The 21,515-nt window shown below is 34.6% G+C and overlaps 2 long non-coding RNA genes across 7 annotated transcripts; both read right to left on the bottom strand.

Moving 5' to 3' along the window:
• Positions 1-12,679: 12,679 nt before the first annotated feature.
• On the bottom strand, positions 12,680-15,987 carry LOC145819660 (uncharacterized). The gene is made up of 3 exons (XR_014360437.1): positions 15,245-15,987; positions 14,829-15,133; positions 12,680-13,005 (listed from the first exon to the last, which is right to left on the bottom strand). It is a non-coding gene; the product is annotated as an uncharacterized LOC145819660 (long non-coding RNA).
• Positions 15,988-16,172: 185 nt separating this feature from the next.
• On the bottom strand, positions 16,173-21,078 carry LOC114296963 (uncharacterized). 6 transcript variants are annotated; one of them, XR_014360432.1, is made up of 8 exons: positions 20,924-21,078; positions 20,764-20,789; positions 20,506-20,569; positions 19,821-19,986; positions 19,698-19,718; positions 19,568-19,634; positions 19,053-19,131; positions 16,173-16,345 (listed from the first exon to the last, which is right to left on the bottom strand). It is a non-coding gene; the product is annotated as an uncharacterized LOC114296963 (long non-coding RNA). The 6 variants fall into 6 exon arrangements; XR_014360431.1 differs by adding an exon at positions 16,857-16,946 and having other exon boundaries at positions 16,189-16,345; positions 19,588-19,718; XR_014360433.1 differs by adding an exon at positions 16,857-16,946 and having other exon boundaries at positions 16,242-16,345; positions 19,568-19,718.
• Between the last annotated feature and the right edge of the window lie 437 nt (positions 21,079-21,515).

Raw genomic sequence — 21,515 nt, 5'->3', positions numbered from 1 at the left:
TGTTATTAAAGGTTTTTATAACCCATCTTTACACTAGGGGTGTATTTTGGGTGGGCTCAACCCGAGTAATCCGAACTTAGTTTGAATTTTTTTAGGGCTTATATTTTCAAATTCAGTACGGGTTTGGGTAAAAATTTCAATAGTCTGAATTAAATTTGAACGGACTTGGGCAAAGATATCAAACAATCCGAGCAATCCGAAGCCCAAATTATACGTATATAGATATATAAAAATATTAAATATATGTATAAATTATTTGCCAATACACGATATTAAAATAATTTAGATTATTAAATCATATTGAATATATATTATATATACAAATAAAATAAAATCTTACTTTTATTTTTATTTTTATTTTCACTCATAAATTGTAAAAATTACTATAGCGGCATATCTTTTATATTATATAAATTATTTGTTTTAATGGTATTAATGATTTCTCTGTATATATATAAAAAATGTAAATAGAGTCAAATTTTAATAATTTAATAATGTAACTGCAAAAAAAAAAAAAAAAAAAAATACAATTCGGACAATTTAGGCAACTCGGGTAATTCAGGTTTAACTTAAGTAGGGCTTGGACAGGCAGCCTCGGGTTATAATTCGGGCTTGGGTGGGCCTGGGCAGATCTCAGCACAACTTGGGTTGGGCTTGGACAACCTCCTAACTCGACCGAACCCGCTCGAATTGCACCCCTACTTGACACTATGTTGGGATTGTATGTTGAAAAAAATTGATTATTACAAGAAATTATAGTTTTAAAAATAAAATTTTGAAACAAAATCATTTTTTAGGGAAAAAAATATTTTGATTGTCGAAAATGTCATTATATTTTTAGCGACGAAATTAAACAATTAGTGATAAAATTATTATCCTTTGGACCAAAACTTGTGTCTCAAAAAATAATCATTATCCCTTGAAAATTCATTTATTAGCGACATTTTTAAAATTTTGTCGCTAATAATTTTTGTTTGTTGACTTTTTAAAAAGACCTTTTAGCGACAGGCGTTAATCGCCAAATATTTTTTGCAACAAAATTTTGACTTTTAGGGACAAAAACAAATCGGTTCCTAAAAGTCATCTAAATTGTAGTGAGTTTTAATAATATTTAAATATGTATTTTTTAAAATATGAAGTTTTGTCACTATTCTTAAATTTTAAAAAAATAATAATAATAATAATCAACAAAAGATAAAATAAAACTTTGTCCTTTGCTACACAAGAAAATTACTAATAATGAAGCTTGAAACACCAAAAATGTGAAAATTATAATCCCCATCATCACCAATAATTATTGCAACAAGATCTCTCCCTTTCATATTTGCTCAATCATCTTAAGCATAAGACTTAGGCATTTTGGATGCCCCCAATGATGACATTGTTACATTTCCAATGCTTTGGTATCCTTGGATTATTGTTAGGCTACTATTCATCCTCACCAGGCCCATTTTCAAAAATATTTCAAACTTAGCAAAAATTATACTTTCAAAATCTTTCTAAAAGGAGACAATTTATGTATCGAATTAAATCTGAATTATCGATTTTCCAAATCAAAATGCAAAAATATCAATTTGTAGTTAATTAAAAACATAAAGGTAACAAAATTGTTCAAAAGTCAAATTTATTAACCGAGCATCATGAGGCCCACTGGTCACCTACTTGCGGCTACACATGCTTAGTCAAGCTGTAAGTCAACACTTGCGATTACGAGAATGTGACTCGCAAAGGAACCTACGGTCGCACTGGCTCTATGTGTAGACGCATGTCCTTAGTAGTGCGTAGAGATTTGATTTTTCGGGAGATTGTGGGCATGTTTGGTTTGGTTTTGGGAGAGTAATTTTTAAAAATTATTTTAGAGAGAGTAGAAATTTTTTTAATTTGATTAGTTGTGTATTTTGAAAGTAATTTTGGAGTTTGGAAGTTTTGAATAATTTAATATTTTGTTATAATTGAATAGATGTGTGTGAGAGAAAAAGTAATTGAGAAAGAGAGAAGAGAGAGAGAAAGTGATTTTAAAAATTATTTTAAAAAATTTACAAATCAAATAAATTTTTAAATTTTTTTTTTTTTCAAAATCACTCTGCAAATCGAAACCAACGTACCCTTTATCTCCTATTTCGCCTATGGTAAGGTGGCTAGCCGAACGACTGTGTATATACCTATTAGGGTTTCAACCTAATGTCTATATACTTGTCTTCCAAGCCTCTTATACCTATATATATATACCCCCCATCCCTCTCCTTTTGAAAGGTGAACACAGATTTTTCAAGAAAACCACTCTCTCACACATACATACACAAAACCTTCGAAAATTTTCTCTATTCCAACAACCTAAATAGAGCTCTTAGCCTACCAAAAGCAAAGGAAAAGAGGCATTCAACTCTAAAAACCTTATGGAAACATCATGGCCTCTATCTTTACTAAGCTTTCGCCATTTTTCTTCAGTTTGATTAACAAACCATAAGTAAGCATCTGCTCCCCTGTTATTTTCATATACTTCAGCGATGTTTTCCATTTTTGACAATGGTTAAACATAAGCCATGAATGTTTCATAATACTAGAGTAGTTATCTATCCTCTTTTTATTACTCCCTTCGTCCCAAAATAGTAGTCCCTTATTCCATTTTTCATTGTCTCAAAATATTAGTTCCTATTCAAAAATCAAGTACAAAAATAATATAATTTTTCTATTTTGCCATTCTTTTAAATTAATAAACAATATAAAAAGTACAATTATGACATTGATATTTCTAAAAAATGTACTATCAAAAGGATAATTTTGAAAAATTAACTTTTTTCAAATACAATAATTATACTACTAAAAAAAGTTGGATTCCCCAAAAGGGACCATTATTTTGGAACGGAGGGAGTATTTTTCACACCTTTTTATGTGTTATACTCCCTCCGTCCCAAAATAATAGTCCCTTTTGGGAATCCAACTTTTTTTGGTAGTACAATTATTGCATTTGAAAAAAATTAATTTTTCAAAATTATCCATTTGATAGTATATTTTTTGGGAATATCAATGTCATAATTGTACTTTTTATATTATTTATTAATTTAAAAGAAGGGCAAAATAAGAAATTTATATTTTTTGTACTTGATTTTTGAAGAGGGACTAATATTTTGGGATGGAGGGAGTATAATTGTTTTAGGTTTCGTAATATGCATATCATGTGTATAGGCCTGGTTATCCATTAGCTTCATCTATTTTAGTTGTTGCGCATGATTACGATCAATTGATTTATTTGGTTAAATTCATCTTTTGATGCATATGTCATATTTAGATGTTTATCAAGCCTTTAGATGCATATTGTGAATTCTTGCATTAGTTTGTGTTTAGAGTCTACGTACATAATATTAATCTCGTTTCCACGGCTTTAGTGCAAAGGAGTTGATGTAATTCATCCTCCCTTATTTGGCACTGTTGAGTGTCTACCCATATTCTCCATCTTTAGCATATTTTCATGATTTATTTACCATATGTAGTATATTTGATATATTTTCTTGTTTGGAGATCATATGTCACCCTAATTACAATATTTTCTTCATTTGGTTTCAAAAACTTTGATTTTGGGAAAATTTATCTCTTTGTAGGAAAATCTCCCTAAATTAGATTTAGTCAAATCTTTTCTAATATGAAAGTATCCAAGTTAGAGTGATATATTGTATGGATCACATAGAATGTCGGTTTAGTTTAACATGTTTTGGTGAAATAATGAGTAAGTGGAATTAAAATGAAAATAAATCTCATAAAAAGGAATTAGTAGAGGTCAATCTTTAGTTTGGGTGAAATGGGTGCTCAATTAATGACATTCTTCTTTTGCACCTAAACTCCCAAATCAAGAATTTTAGTTGTGACTGATCAATGACCTAAATTAAATTAAGTCAAATGTTACCTAGTTTCCCTATAAAATTAGGTGGCGACTCTCTTGCCTGAATAAGTTTTTATTTGGCAATTTGTGGGCTGATTAGTTTATGGAAAACTTACAATATTGTGCCAAATTTAGACATTGATGATTCACAACTCGAAAACATACTTGAAAGGGTCAAATCGAATGTCTAGATACGGCGAAAGGTGTGGCATCTACAACCTGTTCAAGGGTCATTGGATTGTATATGTAAACTCAGAGAATGCAGACTTCCATGGGATATAACATACGACTCTCTAAATGATTCCTCATGTGATGCTTCCAATTGACACCAATGTTGCAAAGATTATACTAGTCGAGAAAAACAAGTACATATGTGAGATGACATAAAAGAGAAATGCGTGAACAATGGAATATAAAAGCATCCGACCAATGGTGAGGTCTAGAAGGACATTGATAGACAACATATTGTGTTGCCCTAAGAACCTTGTAATGTGAATTTAGGGTTGGCCAACCCTTTTGAAAATATGAGAAACTCGTATTATATGTGATCGGGAATGGAGAGGGTCTACGGAGGTCACGTTTTCCCCTTACTTTTTCAATTACTTTATTTTATTTTATTTTTTGTTTTTTTGTTTTTTGGGTGTTAGCTTATATGTTGAATACTTACAGCAGATGACCCCCAAAGCACATCCAGTAGGCCTCCATAAAAAATCTCCTAAACTTCAAATATATGATGGCCTTTATTTTTATATTCACATCACTTGGCCAGAGTGCTTTCTCTATATTTTCTTTGTAATCTCACATTACTGCCTGTTATTCGTAGATTCATCATCGACTTGTAGATCAAGACTACACACTACCACACCACACAGATTAGGGACCACAGCACAACCCTTGGCCTCTTCTCTCACAGGTAACCTCTTCTCTTGTCTTTCATTCTTAAATAAAAATTATGACTCTTGATTTATAGTTATTTGTTAGTAATCGGCCGTTTTTCAATCAAAAATAAAGAACTAAATAAAACATTAATTCAGTAAAATAGTGGATTGTCTAGGTATCGTGCCATAAAACTTTGGGTTGGATTGTATCAATTCGAGTGGTAATTTCTAATTTAATACGAAGAAGAGAAGATTACTAAAGATAGATTAAAACTAAAATAATTGCACAAATAAATAGAGTAATCTAAATATGGAGAGAGGGTTAGGATTTTGAATCCACTACTAATCACATATCATGTAATTAAAATATACAATTCTAGTGAATCAATGGCCCAGATAATAATGATGTATCGTGGCTACAAGCCCCAATGTCATCATTAAGAAGATTAGTATATTCAAAATGTAGGCACGAATCGTCTTCGGTCGGCACTAATCGTCTATACTAAACTAAGGTTGCAGCACGATTCGTCTTCCCTAAGCATGACTCGTCTCATGATTTGCATATACGAGAAAGTAAAACAGTTGTATGATCATGCATTTTCAATCACAGAAATAGAATACATAAATTGAATGAAAAGATGATTTGAATAAAAGATTTAAAAACAATCATACAACGATTATCCAATTCCAAAGAAAACTAGAATTGAAAAAAAAAATTACATGATACTTGATTAGAGTTTAATCTCAATCCTAACAAGAAAGCTTAGCCGCTCATGGAGAGGTTAAACGCTTCAAATCTTGAAGAGAAAGTCATGGATTGATGATTTGCTCTTCTTCACTAACTTCTAGCCGTCTTCTCTAGGATTTCAGATACCAAAAGAGGTGCCCAAAACCTCTTTTTATACCCTCCAGTCAATTCTAAGTCAAAAACGCGCACACAAATAGCGAGGCAAATCTGTTCGTGCGGATTCACTCAATAGCGAAATTTAGGTAGGGAAATCCGCTCGTGCGGATTCACTCAGTCACAGATTTTTTACTCTTTTTGCGATTATTTTGTCTTCAGGGTGATACCAACCTGAAGAGGAAGAAAAACACTTTATTATATCAAATATCATAAACTTAAAAGACTAAAAACATAAGATAGGGAGCCTCAAAGTGTAACATTTCAACTCAGATCAGTTAGATTTTGATTTGTTAGAATTAGATTTTTTTTTTTTTTTTTAAATTTGTGATTATTTATGTTAACATGAGAAATTTGATGTGTTAAAATTTGGAATCTTGATTGGTGGTGATTTATATTAAAATTAGAGATTTTGATTTGTTGTCATATATGCTAAAATTAGGAATTTGATTTGTACATTAAAAATATTGGTTTGTGGTGATTTATATTTAAATTAGATATTTTGATTTATTATCATTTGTGTTAAAATCAGTGGACTTGCCGCACTATTGTTGAATCTATAGATTTAAAACTAGACCCTCACTCGGTTCACATTGCACATTTTGTCAATAAGACATGGGTGAATTGTCAAGCCCGCCGGTACAACTTGGGGGAACATCCCACAAGGAACCGCTACCTAATTTTTATGAAAAACTGGGAAACAATTTAACTCCATTTAATTTAGGCACTAATCCATCACAACTAAAAGACTTGGTTCAGAAGTTTAGGTACATGAGTGGAAAGTCATTAATGTGAGCACCCATTGCTCAATCAAATAATTGGCCTTTACTATTTTCATTTTATGAGATTTATGACTTTATTTGACTTTCATGAACTCAATTATTAGTCCTAATCCTTTAAACAAAATGAACATCTACGTGATTGAAATAGAAAAGGAAATGTCACTTAAATTGGAAACTTTCCATATTTGCTAAGATTTATTTCCAAAAAAAAAAAAAAGTTTTAGGAAACTTTTCAAAAGAGGTTTTATTTCCAAAATTGATTTTAGGAAACTTTCTAAATTGTAAAAAGTTTTCAAAAGCAAGATTTTTTTTATAAAAAAGGTCAAATATTTCCAATTTAAGCAATAATACTAAAACAACCAAAACAAAACATAGATATTGCATGTAAGCATCAAAACATGGGTTGTATTGAAAAATGATGCATTGAGCAAGCACTATGCAATAGGAAAGAAGATGACGTGCCAAGTACTCCTTCACACCACGCCAAGAAAACACATTAGTATGTAATGTATATGAACCTAAAACATGATTTCTATAATTCAAAAATACAAAACATGAACCCAAGTTTTGATAAGCATCTAAACATGACATATGTGCATCATACTCATCGATTAAACAAGTGAAGCATGTAAAATAGAAAATACATCGATAGAGTTTGGCATTTCAAAAGAAATCTAAATCCCAAAATCTCAAGTCAAATCAATAAAACAAAACAATAATAGTTGCTTACCTAACGCCATTGATAGAGGTAATCTAAGTGGTAGACTTCTTGGTGGTTGTTGTCTTCCACTCCAAAACCTTGCTGTTGTTTGCTCTCACACACCAATGGGAAACTATGAGATGGAGGCTAGTGGAATTCCAAGTGGGCCTAAACTGGTTTTTACACATATGGTTTTGCCATACTCCTTTAGTGCACATAGCATGACTTAAAATATGTACTATTGGAGATGTGTCCATGACTTGGTCATATTTTTGTATGGAACATAATTTAATGGGATTAGCAGACACCACTTATACTTCATTTAATAGTATACAATGTATAATTATTTGATCTATGTTATCCCACCTGTAGACGCGCCCGTGGGCCTCACTACAGTTCGGACTCGATTTGTGTCACGGTTCTTAATTTGAACCAAAGAGTCCAAATCCGGCAAATCGTTTTGAGAAACAGATTTTTGAAAAGAAGTGCCAAACATGGACTGCTTTGCCAGATACAGAGTCGCCACCTAAATATTTTATTTTTTGGGGGAATTTAGGAAACCCTGACTCGGTGCCAGAGGCCACGTGTCCGTCATCACCAAAGTTGCCTCGGCTCGGGAACCTGGGTACGATTAGGGAAGGTCAGCTATGAGCACCCCCTCTCGCCCGATCCGAAAATCGGCCTCTACTAACCATGATATCCGATTTTGAAAACGTTATATGTTCTTAATCCGGTTATTAGTCTAGAATTAATATGTTATGCGCACAACAAACAAGTATAGATCAAATCGCCTAAATTGGAACAAAACATTTCATGTTTGTTTTGAAAAATGGTTTGCTACTCGCAAGTAGGCTAAAATGCGGGTTTTGCCACCTTCGAGCGGGCTTTTAGAAAAACATGATTTTGCCACTATCTAGTAGGCTTAAAACTCACAGTTTTAATGCATTTTTCCAATTTAGGTAATTCAACCTCCATCCACAGGCATTCAAGCAGTTATATCACATAAGCAGCTAGTCTCATGGTAATCATGCTGTTATGGCAACACTCACACGCATGCGGTATGCTAAAGCATAAATGCTTACTGAGTACTCTGAGCGAAAACAAAAACTAGTTAATAATCACATGCATGATCCTAGTTCATGTTAAGATGGCTAATGCAACACATGCAAGATGCAACTAAGATAGGCTCGGCTAATCTACAATGACATGTGAAATGCTACAACTGACACGTATTCAATTTGGAATCGAAATACAAATGCAGTTAGAATGATGCGCCGAGCTCGGTGCATGCAGGACAAATGTATGAATGCACGCATGCATAGCATAAGGTATGCTAATTTAAATATGCCCTAGTCTACCATCATAAGCGGGTAAATAAAAGGGAAGAAAGACGTGGGGTTGGAAGACATACACACACTCACGCACACTTATTACACAATTGCCCTCACTCGGAGGGTCCAAATAAATATTACAGTCCGAATAAATAATACTAAATTTCTAATTTAATTAACAAATTAAATGCAAAGAGAGGATGGCCGCAGCCCTCGCCTCGGGATGCATGAATGATGCATGCTCAGATTTATCTTGCCCCGAAAGCCCGTGCCATACCACTGCTGCCTCTGTTTACACTGCCCTGCTTCTCTGAAAGCTACCAAAATCCTGGGACAGGTTCCCTGAACCCTGTAGGACACCATCGGCTGAAGGGAATACCCACCGGCCATGGGCCTTATCCATCGACTGGGGTTTCATATTATCAACCACCAATCCATGGCCAGTCGGCTCTCTACAGTGCCGGTCGGCAAAAACTTCCTGCAGAAATTGGTTTTTGACAGCAACAAGGACAGACAGTGTATGGCATGGAATTTCAAGCAAATGTATGCGCGGGCACACTCCCTATCATGCAAGGGACTCAAGGGAGCATGACCCTCGACCCTCGGGCCATCAATCATGCACTTTGATGCGTGTTGGCCTAAGGAGCTAAGGTTACAATTCAATGAAAATGCATGCAACAAATAAATGAATACCAAAACCCTATCATGCCGAAGTCAAGGGCCTCGGTGACCGAGGGTCGAGACGCGTTACATCACTTGTAGTATGAACACTTCCCCCCCCCTCACACTTGGTTTGACACCCCAAACCAAGCAATGCAATGCATGTTATGCAAACATGGCCCGAAAATGCAACATATCACTAAAATGCAAAGCATGCCAAATGCAATGCAACATATCATGGCAAGCATGCAATGTTCCTAACATGCAATGCTACAATGCAACTCATCACGCAATGCTAATATGGTACAATGCAAGCATGCGATTAGAGGCAACAAGTCACGCATACAACCATGTCTAAAAAGGGACTTAGACTGAAATGGGAGGCCTCAAACACCCCCCAAAACAGTGGCTAAAAGTGCATCAAGTGATGGACAAAATGCACTACAAACATGCAAGCCAAAAGGGGGACCAAAGCTAAGGCATAACAAAGGGCATTCTACCACCACTAACCCAAACCAACATGGCATGAACTATACAACCAAAACAGAATTTTAGCATGCAAAAAGAGCTCCAAAACCCACACATATGGCATCCCAAATGAAACAAACACCTAGGCATACACAATGCACGTTTCAAGGCATAAGAGGGTACAACTTCAAAGCATGAGAGGAGCGATGAATGCAAGTATACAAGCATGGTTTAGGGACTGAAATAATATGCTAAGTGATTCCAAATCACCGAAATAGCCTAACCAATGCATGTTCATGACACATACCCTTAAGGCTCATGATCGAAAATGCGAAGCAACTATATCAAGCATGCTAAACAAGACCAAATCAGTGGCCAACAGACCTCATACATGGAAAAATATGGTCAAGAACTTCACAAAGTGAAACCAAAACATGAGAGCATGGTAGTCAAAAGTCATGATGTATTTCTAGGCACAAGCAAGGGAATACAAAGCAAGTATGTTAAGCATGCAAAGGGCCACCAATCCGACCAAAAACAGAGATAATATGTGACCTAAATAGCACCAAAAACATCTGATATGGAGCCAAAAACAACCAAGCATATATGCTACCCTTATGAGTCCAAAACATGCACAAACGAGACACAAAGGGTGAAAGGTGTCCCTCCCCTATACAAGACTTCAAACCATCTTCTTCACCACTGAAAATCCACTGGATTTCAGTGGTGAGAAGGTTAATACAACAAAGCAAATAAGGCTTAAAGGAAAAGACACCAAAAGGGGCCAAAAGAGACCTAAGAGGGGGATTTCGACCCCCAATGCCAAAACACTCTTAATGACAGTTCTTAAGCATGAAAATATAAGACTTTGTTTAGTTATACACAAAGCTCAAATCAGTATGCAAGATAGGTCAAAAGCCAATGCAAGATTGGGGATAATAAAGTGAAAGTCTTACCTCCAGCCACACTCTACTGAGCAAAATCAGTCCAAAATCTCAAAAAACAACCCTCAATGCCTCTCAATCTCGGAGCAAGGTGTAATGGTGTGTGTATTAGTGCAAAAGTAAGGTCAAAATGCACTTTAAGGCCAAGAAAACACACACAAGGGAGGAGAGAGAGGGAAATATGTATCAACCCTAACCCTAATCCAAAGCCTCCTCTGAAATTTTTTGTAACCCTAATGCCAAGAGAGGAGCCCTCTTCTTATAGGAAACTCCCTCTTGTAAGGCTTCCAAAACAAGCCATCCAAGAGGAAAATCCCTCCATACACGTGTATGGAGGGGAACAGAGTGGGTGCCAGCTATCACAGCTGGCACAAAATATCTACCAAAAGTAGATGAACAGTGATCGGCCATTCAAAATTGCCATTTTGGCAAAACAAATGGCCGACCGGCAACAAAGAGTGCCGACCGGCAATATACATTGCCGATGGCATAAAACCACTGGCCGGTGGCCTCAAGCCATGGCCGGTGATGTGTGGGGATGCCTCACAAGGCATTCCCTGCCCCTCCAAGGCAAAACACAAGTGTTTGGTGCAAAACCAGACATAACACGGTCGAGTTGAGAGATCCTGAGGCAAGGCGCGCAACCGAGACCTCCGGGAACTCAAGACGAACACAAACAAGGGTAATCACCAAGTGTTCCAATGGTGACGTCCAAGTCTTGAGGATGGTCAAAAATGGGGTGTCTACACCACCTACAGAAAATTTCTTACAATCTCCCACTTGAGCCACATAGTTCAACTTGATATTAAACATTGTTAACTTTATGAGTTCAAACTTTTACTGTTAAAAATTATGAGTGTCATCTCTGAAACAATCTGGTCCACTACAAAAGATCAATATAGGATCATAGCGGCCTTTGTCACATTTATCACAACAAGACCCATCCATGGTCACAAACACCAATATTATCAGTGACATAAATCAAGTATGGATGTGTAGCATGGAAATTTCATGTCAAGCGATCCCTCATCATGTCTATTTCTAACTGGTCCAACTTTATGACTCAATAGAGTTCCTGTATTATTTTTTCAAACTTTATGTGTAACCACAATAGAAAAAATATATCTTTATTTTAGAATCATCTAAAAACCCAAAAGTGATCACTACATGTGTCAATTAACTAAACAAAGAGTAATATAGACTCCCGCTATCAAAGCACATCACTAGAACTAACCACTCCCATATGAGCTACATGTTCCTTGAACATTTTATATGGTAAGCCCTTAGTAAGCAGATCCATAATCATGAAGTTTGTCCTAATATACTCAATTGACCCATGATGATTCCAAACTATTTTCTTTACAACAAGAAACTTTCACTACAAGAAATTGCATTTTTCGCAACGCAACAAAATATGTTGCTAAAAGGGAAAATTTGTTGGCAAAGAGTTTTGCCGACACACAAAGTTACGTTGGCAACCCGTAGGCAAAAGTGAGTTGGCAAAAGTTATTGCCGACGAAATTATGATTGCGTTGGTAAAAGTAATGCCTTTAGCGACGAACATAGTCGTTGCTAAAAGCCTCCATCCATCGTCGGCAATTTACCTTGCGTTGGTAAAAGTCATTCAAATATGATGATTGTGTGGCACTTTTCGCGACACAAATTTGCATGGGCAAAAAATATACTTTTAGCAACAACATATGCGTCGGCAAAAGTAAACTTTTGGCAACACATTTACGTCGGTAAATGTTGCCATTTGCCAACGATTTGTTTGTCGCTAAAGCTTTACTTTTGGCAACGACAAATTGGCATTGGCAAAAAATACACTTCTACCAACACAATATGAGTGGGGAAAAGTAACTTTTAGTGACACATTTACGTCGGTAAATGTTGCCATTTGCCAACGATTTGGTTGTCGATAAAGCTTTAGTTTTGGCAACGACAAATTGGCATTGGCAAAAAATACACTTTTAGCAACACAATATGAGTAGGCAAAAATAAACTTTTAGCTACACATTTACCGACAAGTTATTTGTCGAGAAAGCTTCACTTTTTAACAACGACAAATTTGCAACGGGAAAAATAATTGAAACTCATTTATAATTTTTTAAAAGATTTACAGGTTTACAAGAGGCATCCCTCAGGCACCACTATAACAAACTAATAACATGGATATGAAATCACACAAAATACCCCCTCCATACCCCCTCCATACCCTTCCAGCCAAAACACCAGCAGTTGCCCGAACTTACACCTAATGACAACCCCCATTAATGAAAACCTGATCTATTACAGATTGGACAAAACGTCCTGCACCCTTCCAAACATCAACAACACCAGCAAACATCCAACAACAACATAGCAGCACCTCATCGTAACAAACACCATCACAGCAGCATCACCACAGCATCTCAGCAACAGCAGCAACATCACAGCAGCACCAGAAGAATAGCAGATCAGCAAACTGATTCAACACAGATCATCACCAGTTCAGAAAACCATTTCAACTCGGCAGTGTAATGAGTAAAAGTGTCACATGAGTAGAAGTGTCATATGAGTAGAAGTGTTAGTGCTTCTTGCATTAAGGTCTGGTTACTTGTTAGACAGATTTGAATTAGACATAAATTCAGCAAATAGGAAAACAAAAGCATGAAAGGAGTAGCCTACTCCACAAGGGTGGCTTGAGATACACACACAAGTCAACAGGGAATTTCCACACTGGCTCTTTAATTCCAACTCTAAATTCATAATCAAGCAGGGGCCTCTTTATGTGGACACTAGTAAACCATAATGAGAAATAAACTTTCTAAAAATTACCCCATTTAGAGACTGTAAAATATTCAAAATCTACCAAAATAAGTAATTCTAAACAAGTAATTGGCTGGATTATAGCCCAAGAGAAGTCTACTAACCAACACACAAACTATAGCAAAGAAATCCCTAAAAATAAAATACATCCAGAACATTCTGAAGCTCCTAATAGGGGACTAACAAATTCTAATCAAGAATAAAATGAAGACTCATAAATAAACAAACTTCATACTAACTAGACAAACTTGACATTATTTGCTTGGGATTTGTCCTCTTCTACTTACTGCTTCTGCATCACAATGTCACACATTCAAGTGAATAATTGGGGCTTATGTTTTCAATGAAAGAACTGAGATTTCAACTATATTACACTGAAAATCAATTGTGAGAACAAGATGGAAAAATTTGTTACTAGCAACGTGGTCAAGCAAGACGAACTCAACACTGGAAACAGTTTTGAGGCATGAGAGTTAAATAATAGGAAGGCAGTTTTAGCTCCTGAGACATTTACGTAAGATTTTTCTACAAAATTAGACCTCAGAACTTAAATCTGTTTTCTTATGTTGTAGAGCTTTTAAAAATCATTATTGAAAGTCTCAATGTGTCCAAAGTCATTGATGAAGAAATGATTACCGAGTGGTGTTCAAGTCTAAAATTTTAGTATGCATTTAGCAGATGGTCCTCAAGTAAATGTCCTAAATGCTAAATCCACCACAAGAAAGGAAGCATAATTTGAATGGAATTATAAAACTGCAGTTAGCATTTAATTCACCCAAAACCCCCATTGAACTTAACTTCAAAGTCAAGAAGAAAAGAAATTACTCATAATACACTTGAACAACACTAAGAAACTTACAACATGAGAAGACTTCCCAAATTTTGAACAAAAGTATTCAGGAGATGTTTGGTTTGATTATCCCTTAGCAACTGGGGAACATGATTCTTGAAAACCCTGTAAAATTGAATCCAACGGAAGGATGTCTAGTAGCAAGGTAACACAGTATCTGCTTAAGAAAACGCTAGCAAATTCCAGGAATGTCATGAAAAAAAAAACTAACAACGGCATTCACATATACTAACACCAACCACAAAAACCTTGAATACCTATTGAGTTAGTATAAAAATGCACAGATCTTTGAAAGTAAACAGATGTTCCCATGTATGTGTATACATGTAAGCACATAACAAGAAGGGCTTTCAGTGTTCAATAAATTTTGCAGCTAATTTCTTTAAAGGCATGGGTTCTACAAAATCAGTTCATTGTCAGAAACAGAACGTGCCAATCAGTGCCATGGTCTCAACTGGTGCCCATGGTGCAAATCAGATTATTAGCAGTCTCATCTATCAAGGTTGTGCCTGATCTAGAATTGGCAATTTCAGATCAGAATGCTTATAAGGAATGCTTCAGGACTAGAAATATTTAAATTTTAAACACACAACATAGTCCTCAGTAAAGAATTGTGAACAATAATTTACCATGAATTTCCAGCAGCATTAGAAATAATGTCATAAATTATCCATGGATGAATACCAGCTTGGGCACCAAGAGAAATGGCCTCCACAAAAGAAACAAAATGAATTCCCTCAAGCAGCTCTATTACCATTTTAATTTTGCTGCAATTTAAAAAAGAAAAGTAGACATTAACAATAACATCATCTAATATGATATTAGAACACCTAACATAAATAAACAAAGAAGAAGGGCCATTCCCCTGTGCCAATCCCTGTTAAATTGGGTTAAACACCTAGCACAAACAAATTTACTGTCCTGATGAAATAATCTGCGTATTATAGAAATATCAGCTTCAGCTAGCTATAAAATAGCAAAACAAAAGCAAAATGATCCTCTACTTATGTGAGGAAGAAATAGGATATGAGATATATAATCTTACCATTATTTTGCCATTCAAAACCTCTGACATTCCCTTAGAGACATATATATCAACTACAAAAACTCTCTCCAAATCCTCTGCTAGAGTAGAAACAGATTAATGATTAGAGGAGTTAGAAAATGTTCAATGCAGATGTAATTTTAGCACAAGCTGAGCAAACACCAAATTCTTTCTTTTGCTTTTCCATTAAGTTAGATGTAACCAGTAACCAGTAGATTTCTAAGGCATAAATTTGGTATAACAGTAAAGAACACATTATTATTGAATGTTCTACTCTCTTCTCTTTTCTTTTCTTTTTTTCTTTTTTGCTTTTTTTGATAAGTAAATAAAGTATAGATTCATAGAACACAAAGGGTCATCACCCCTGTACATTAGAGATTTGCAGACAGAAGAACAAAAAACAAAACAAAAAAAGAAAGATAGACATTAAACCTTCCCCAAAAGATAAACAAAAAAAGAAAAAATAAAATGATTTAACTATGAACTTTCTCCCTTGTCCTTTCATTTCAACTCACCTCCCCTGCCCTCATTAACCTTCATATCAATAATGGAGGGCATGATCCACTAGGCAGAGTTAAAAAGTTGCTAAAGCTCTATAATCTCATTAATGGAAAAATAAAGATAAGAACAACTATGGCCGTCTATGATAAATCTTGAGTAAAAATGATGAAACAGAAAAAAAAGAAAAGAAAGAGTATCATAACACACTGTTGAGCTGCCGATAAATCTAAAACTAAATAGCACAAAACTACAACGACATCCACCAACAAACCAGACAGAACAGAAAAGTTAACCAAGAGTATAAAAGAAAATTCTATACAAATATTTTTTTTATCTAGAGAAAATAAATTGCCTGTGAGTCGCTTCTCGACCTTCTGTATATGAGCAGGTAGTATGGTTGAATGGAGAATGATGATAGCATCTTTGTGTAACCCTGCAAAACCAGAAAATAGTATATTCTGAACATCAACCAAGCAGACTAATTATAAATTCAGAAAACATTAAGGATCTCCACAAAACCTTTTAAAGCACTCTCATGACCAAAAAGTAGGTCATTTATTTGATCTGCATGAGATATCAATACAACCAAAGCTACAACATCTGCATGCAAAGAAATGAGAGAAGGAAGCATCAGAAAGTCAATTTTTAGCTCTTCAAAAAAATAAGGTCACAATTTATAGAGAAAATACAAGAACATATTCAATCAACTATGATCCAAAAGTATATATATATATATATATATCATTGTTTTTAGGTGTTTCTTTAGGTAGCTAAATGTACTGAGTTTTTGGTGCCTTCTAAGTTTTTAGGTGTTTCTTTAGGTAGCTAAATATACTATTCGAAGTCATTTTGAACCCTTATATTCCTTTTACCAATCAAAGTCATTTAACCCCTTATCTCCCTTCATACCAATCAAAGTTTATTAATTACAATCAGAGTGCTTTTGGAATCAAAGTCAAAGTCATTGCTTTTGGAATAAAAAATTCAAAGTCATTCAAACACATAGCAAAATTCATTGCTTTTGGAATAAAAAATTCAATCGCGAAATGCCCTGAATTCAATCGTGAACAAATTCAATGAACAAACAGAGAGATGGGAAATGAAGACAGACCTCAAAGGCTTGTACGGCATAGCCAGAGCGAAGGAGTGAGGAGGCCAATTGCAAGCTCAGTTGGTCCAAGCCAACGAACCCAATTACACTCTGAAACGCCATTGGAGCGAGTTCAAAGGACATTTATAAAGGTTAGATTTCCTCCATCAAAAGAAATTCCCAATGCACAATAAAGTATTCCCAAGTAAAACTCCATGTCACATAAAATGGGAGTAACAGATAACCTTTGAACTTATATATTGTTCTCTATTTTTCTTTTTCTTTTTCTTTTTATATTATCTCTTTCACACTCACACACAACCACTCACTCACTCATTGGTGTGCAATAATGTGAGATCTCTTTTGTACATCATTTTGTTAGTAGTTACCACTAACCAATAAAGAAAATGGAAGATTTTTTTTGTCTCCATGCCATGATTGGTTGAGCTCTAGCATGGAGTTTATATCCAATCAAGAAAAAGGAACATTAGAATGCAAGAACAGAGTAAGATGTTTTTACTCATAGTCCAAGCTCTCAATATGAGAGACCTCTTCATGAGTTGTAATAAAGGATTAGCATGGGTGAGTTGTAATAGATAAGCTCTGGAAAATAGGCAAGTAACAGGAGCACCGGTCGGTCTTGGAAATTTCTAGGAAAAGTGATGAAATTTGTCTTCTTCTATTATGTATGTGGATGATTTGAAGCCCACGTACCCAAAATCTGCAAGCAAAGAGTTAGAAACCAAGCAAACAGGAGCGTTATATCACTGGAGGCAGCATCGGTATACCACTCTTACACACTTTTTATATATGTTATAGATATATATCAACATAAATTACATATATAAAGCAGAAAAGGAAGATGAAAACATACTTTTAACCATGATCCTGCTTGCGATAGGGAAATTGAAGAGTGAGGAGGAGGCATGAAGCCTTAAAGATTTGGGTTTAGTTTGAAATTTAAGAGATGTGACAATAATGGGGTGGGGAGTTATAGAGGAACCGAAACTCCTGTATGTGTAGAGAGTAACATTGTGGATGCCTTGAAGCTCTGCTCATGATACACTATCAGGAGCTTTTAGATACTCATACTTTTTCAAGCATATATATATAGGTCATTAACAAATAAATTCATATCAATTCCATAAATAGATTATAATCAGCAGGTAGCTTTGGTAACTAGTATCCATGTTAAGCTAGATTACCTCTCCTGCAGCATAGTCAATCAGAAAAACCTTGGTCAGCATCTTTAGTGGATGTTGCAGAATTTTCACGTATCACAAGTGCTGATTCAGCAAGTTTTTCATCAGATAGATTGGCAGCATGCACGCCTCACAGCAACGTTGCAGTAGCAGCAGCCAGCAGAATTAAAGATGAAGAACATCTAAGCAACAACGTAATCACTATTGTAGTGTGTTACCGAGTGGAAGCAGTAAAGATGAAGCCATGTTTTCTTTCTTTTGGTAACAAAAATTGAATTTCAACGCAATCACTATTATTGTAGTCAAACAATAATTCTATATTTAGAATTTAGTATGTTCAAATTTGTAAATCTACACTTACAAGGATAGATGCTTTTGATTTTATTAAAATCAAAACTTTACACACAACAACAAATGAATAGCATTAACTAATTAAATATGCACAATAATTTAATAATCAAAGATGGATAGCTGTTAAGTGTTAAAGTACACTTGAATAAATGAGAAGTCAAAAACTGAAACTAGAAAATGGATTTAATTTTCATATGTAGCATTTCACATAATGTAAGGAAGGAAAGGGAGTTCAAAATAATATTAAAAGGACAAAAGCTTAAAACACTGATTAGATATTAAGGCCAAGTTTGGCAAGTTAAAAAAAAGTTAAAAAGTCAAAAAGTTACTCAAAAAGTTAAAAAGTTATCACTATTCACCAAAAGTCAAAAAGTATGACTGCACAATTCCCAATCCTAATTTTCCCCTATACACTAATTTATACAAATTTTTAATACACATTTTTCCATAAAAAGTCAAAAAGTTAACCCAAACATTCATATTTTTTCCCCCAACTTTTTAGTCAAAAAGACAAAAAGTACACTTATTTAGGACACCCGAAACAACCCCCAACTATAATATTCTATAAAGTAGCATGAATTGTGAATATAGATTGAAAAACATGTAAATATTCTTGGGCCCCATGAAACCATGATAAATGAAGTATCTAGCAAGAAATATGAACCTGTAATGGCATAGGAGTGATGATAACTAGAAGAAACTTTAATAATTTCCTTGGAAAGTCTAGAAACTTTGAGGGGCTCCTGCATTAATAATACAACCAAATTACATGGTCAATTCAAAAGGAACTCCATAGGAAACATTACAAATAACAATCTAAACAATCACATCTCTTTTTCCATTTTATTGGTACTAAAATAGTCGAAGAAGATAGTGAGTGAAGTTAACCAAAATAAACGGAAGTAGAAAAATAATATGTAGTTTGAGTGGGGAATTTATGCAAACATGTGTGAAGCATTGTAAAAAAACACAACCAAAACTGTGCCATCATCAAATAACATGACCGTCTTCATAAATATGCCTTATTTTAACCCCTAACAATGCACAATGAAAAAGGGTTTAATTTTACCAACATCAGCCAAGCAATCACACACAACCATATAAATCATGTCAGAAAGTCCTGCCTAGAAGATAACATACATACTCTTAACAAACATTTTATCATCTTGTAATTCATACCCTAAGGCTACTCATCATACCCATGCTTCCATCCATTATGGTCCTTCAGCACCATCCAGAGCACAGCCTGCAAGGGTACCATCAATCAGAAACTACTTTACTGCACAATCATCCAATAGCTGGTTGCTACCTGTATTCACAAGAAATGCCCCTGCATAGATCAAGGCACTCCCCTGTAAGCGCAAGTTATAGGAATCCCAGTATTTTTCTTTATAAAATAAATGTACTAAACGGAAGAAACCCTGGAAAGTACCAGACTTTATATGCTGCAAACAATCTGCATTAATAATTTGAATTGTTTCGTTTGTCAAAGCACAGTGAAGAGAAATAAGGTCACTTGCAGCAAGTAAATCATTAAGGGTATCCATTGTTTGGGCAGGAGGGAACATCATTGAGGATCTACTCAACTTTCCTTTTCCCTGCATGAATGTAATTAAGGAAAAAATTAATTAGATGACACATTTCAGTTTCCCTGTGTAACGTAATTAAGGGTAATTAATTAGATTAAGTCATATATATTAGAGGACAAATATCCAATACATGACAGGAACATCAAATTCAAAAAGCCAAAAAGAAGCACATCTAGTTCTCAAATAACATATATTTAATGCCTCTGGTAATACATATAAACAAAACTTAATGTAATAACAACACTTCGCTGAAAAAGATTACTAGCACTTGAGATTCTTCTCAACTTGCTGCTTTTACAAAAAACCTCTAAGATTTCCAAAGATCAACAGACTAGATGCTCTCCAATGACAACTCTAATCAATTCAGTCACATATAACTATTTCTTAGTTCCAAGACAATAGATTGAACAACTCTAATACCTAACTAGGCCTGTCTCTTGTTGGGAATTTTATAGAGCTTTAATTTAAGTTTCGAAGTCAAGCTATTTCAGAAAATCAAAGCTATAAAAAAGTGATTAATCAACTTACTCTCAGAGCTCAATCACTACAGATCCCGGACTAGAACCCCCGCAAAATCCAACGAAACAAACAGCTAAACATAAAAAATATATATATAATTTAACAACACATCAAATTGAACATGAATTCTGAAAAAATAAAGAAGGAACAGATTGCATCAATTAATAAAAACTGATACAGAGAAAAATTCAAAAAAATAATAAATAAAGCTAGAAATTGATTAGAGAACAGGGGTTAAAATTCAAAAGAAGAAATTGAAGAGAGTACCTTCAAGATTCATGTCAGTCATATTACTGTGAGAGAGAGATAGGGAGAGCGAAGAGACCGATTAGTGTTTATGAAGGGGCTAGGGCAAATATAAGGAAAAGGGGGAAAAAATATAAATGTTAGGGTTTACCGAGAGAGAGAAATAGGAGGATATACATACCAGTTATTATGGAGAGGCCGGTGACGACAAGAAGCCATGCTCACCGGCGGTGGTGACGGAAGGAGAGAGGAGATGAGTTGCGCGAAGGTGGGGAGAACTAAGGAAGGAGATGAATCTCACGCAGAAAGTCAGTAGAGTTGGCTATGAAAAACGATTCAACACAATTTTTAGGTTTTTTTATTTTTTTTGGAAAAATTAAAATTAATTTGAGAGCAATAAAAATTAAAACTATATTTTTAAAATTTTAAAAAGTATTTATGACTTAAAAGATAAAATTATACAAAAATAATAAGTATTTTTTTTATTTTTTCACCCAATTGTTTTTTGTTTTTTAGAAAAAGAAAATTGAAGCTAGATTCTGAAAATAAAATCCAACATATTGAAATTAATAATCTAACCACATTCTTTGAAAAAAGTTTAAATTATCTCCAATTAGTCATCTCAACTTAAAAATGTGTTTGGGCTTAATGGGTTTATTTTGTGATCTAATTCAATAATCACTTTAATTTTATAATTCAGTAATTAGAATATTTAAAACTCTTTGAAAAGTTATAATAAAAACACAATCACTAAATTATTTTATTTCACTAGC

Source organism: Camellia sinensis, chromosome 2 (genome assembly GCF_055761805.1).
Source record: "Camellia sinensis isolate YWXY chromosome 2, ASM5576180v1, whole genome shotgun sequence".
Lineage (NCBI taxonomy): Eukaryota > Viridiplantae > Streptophyta > Magnoliopsida > Ericales > Theaceae > Camellia > Camellia sinensis.
The sequence above is the reverse complement of the archived record's forward strand: the minus strand, read 5'-3'. Positions and strand labels throughout refer to the sequence as shown.